Raw genomic sequence first — 2677 nt, forward strand, 5'->3', positions numbered from 1 at the left:
ATTCAGAAATTTTTCAATTCTGTGCTCTCACAGTCCTCTATATAATAAACACTCATCTCACTTATAGTAAACTATTTCTCATTTCCGGGGACACAAAAATGCATCCTGTTTGGGCTGCCTCATTATAACATTTCAAAGACATATTATTTGTTTGGGGCCAGGAACATGAATCTTATACCGGCATATCACCTTTCAACCCTAGTTCGGCCACTGAAGCATCTAGAAACAGGATGTCTTAAACTACCTTGGCACCGCAAGCCCAATCCCCATCCCCTTAAAAAGAAACATCAATACCATTATGCTACCGCAAATGATGTTAGTGAACAATTTATTAAGAATAAAAGTGCCAAAAGGAGCAATAAAGAGAGAAAACAAAAGTGAACAAGAAAGCACATGGTGTTTAAATATATGCAACCTTGAAACAGAAGTTGCATACTGATGCAGTTGTAGTGTATAGACATGATGCAACCTATGTGAATACTTTTGATCAACTATTTTAATTTTCAACATAAAGAAAAAAAAAAAAAGTTATATACAGTAGTACAATTTTTGTTTTGACTATCTAGTAAAATTAACAACAGGCATACCAAAAGTGCAAAATTTAGAAATAACCAAGCAGAATATCACAAAGAAAGAGATATAAATCATTAAATAATTTTCGTTAATAACAACTACAGTAACTATACCTGGCAGATCAATCTCCAATGAGAGTTAAAAGTGCAGATGTCAGAGCTTTTATTGACACAGGATACTTTGCAAGAAGATCCAAATACCTGTAATAAATATAAAATCGATAAATTTTCATCTCCTGATTTAGAATTTGGTAACTAATTATTAATAGTCTAATAGGCCAAACGTAAGTGTCTGAAGATTACTAACTCTCATACACGGAAATGTTCTCTTGCAAAACTGTGAATATCTTGACTGATGAATACGTGGCCCAGATGCAGTGCCTGAGCAATAGAACATTACCCTATTGTATATATTCTAACCGTTGATCTACAAGTAGTTATACATACACACCCGTTGTATATTGTCTATTTTCATCCGTGAAATCCAGTTACCAATTGTTTCATTACAAATTTTATAGACCGTTTTCGTTTTTCTTTTGTTCATTTTACGTCTTGAAAAGTCAATCTATTGCTCTAGCTATCATAAATACGCATAACATCACAAAGCTAGGAAATTAGAACTAAAAATTGCTGAATGTTACCATGAGAGCAAGGACCAATTGTTTCGCCACGACTATCGCCACCGCCTTCACCTCCGCCACTATAATGTCCATCACCAGAACCGCCATATCCACCAGTTCCGCCCGACCCCATCATCCGAAACCACCGAGAGACGATACCGGTCAAAACCCAGTTTCCCAAACCTTATTTCAGGACGACCCAAGTTCTTAACCACAACTCCATCACCAGAATTCAGAGCATACGAGTAAGAATGGCACAAAGAAGAGTTTCTAAATCCCCTTTTCTGAACTGTAATTGCTGCAATCCTAGACTCAGGACCAGAATGCAAATGGGTATACGAGAATAACCCACGAAACGGTTTAAGAGCGGGGTTTTACGAGTGAGTGATACAGGGTTTGGAGCCATTTGCTGTTTTGAATTGAAGAGTTTTGGCCTTTGGGACTTTGGAAGTCGGCGTTGGTCGCTGCTGAGGAGTGAGGACTGACTTTAGTTGCGAAAGGCTTATCAGTTATCAGGCTGTGAATTTTTGTATTTTTTTTACGAGCAATTTCATATTGCACTCTTGTGGCTTGCGTCTGATTGTTAAGTTAAATATTTATGTAGCACATGTGAGATCAACAATTAATGTCTACAACCCATCTTAAGGATAATTTCGAAAATATTCATCTTGTAAGAGTACAGAAAAAGGCAAAAAATCATGTGGTTGATCTTGTTAGCTTCCTAGGTTGTGATGAAAGTGCTGTTTTGTTGTATATTTGATGGGCGGAGATATAAATCCTCTATCAAGAAGTCAACAATTGAATTTATTTGAAACAATTAACCATCAACAATTAACCATATAGGTCCCACATGTGCCACATAAGCAATATTTAACGTCTAACTGTTAAGGGTTCATTTGACACTGCTTATAGGACTGTCAAAAGCGCTTTCAGATTAGTAAAAACGCTTTTGGTTGCGTTTGACATAAATGAATAAAAGCGATTTTGGTTATAAAAGCGCTTTTAAGATATTTTTGAGAAGCATATGTCTTTAGGAAGCACTTTCAGGTGCTTTACATGAACTACTTATAATTTTTATAAAAATTTGTTTGTGTTTCTTAACAGAAGCGTTTCCAGTAAAAGCGCTTCTAAAAAGCAGTGCCAAAAAGGTCCTAAGTCAGACTTATTGAAAAGCCACATTGTCTTTGATTTCAAACCTTGAATTTCAAATTGCCAAAATTGAAACCTGAAGGAGCAATTTGACAATCTGAGCAAACCTCAAGGGTGCAAAGTGAAATTTGCTCTTTTTTTTTAATAAGTAATTACTTCTAGCTCCTAAATACACTTATTAATAAAAAGAAATTGGACTGAAGAATCATTTATACACGTATATTAGTTAAGAATATTGTTATTTGCACACTTTTTTTTTTTCTTTTTACACACTTTTTTCTCATTTTTCTCACTTCACACTCCCACACTCCTCCCACAATTAAATTGTCTCATACA

At 35.3% G+C, this 2677-nt stretch overlaps 1 pseudogene across 1 annotated transcript; it reads right to left on the reverse strand.

Moving 5' to 3' along the window:
- Window positions 1-338: 338 nt before the first annotated feature.
- LOC147299938 (uncharacterized) lies at window positions 339-1737 on the reverse strand (annotated as a pseudogene). Its single transcript, XR_015119989.1, has 2 exons — window positions 1214-1737; window positions 339-773 (listed from the first exon to the last, which is right to left on the reverse strand). The product of XR_015119989.1 is annotated as an uncharacterized LOC147299938 (transcript).
- Window positions 1738-2677: the final 940 nt, after the last annotated feature.

This window comes from Dryas octopetala, chromosome 1 (genome assembly GCF_963921425.1).
Source record: "Dryas octopetala chromosome 1, drDryOcto1.1, whole genome shotgun sequence".
In the NCBI taxonomy this organism is placed as follows: domain Eukaryota; kingdom Viridiplantae; phylum Streptophyta; class Magnoliopsida; order Rosales; family Rosaceae; genus Dryas; species Dryas octopetala.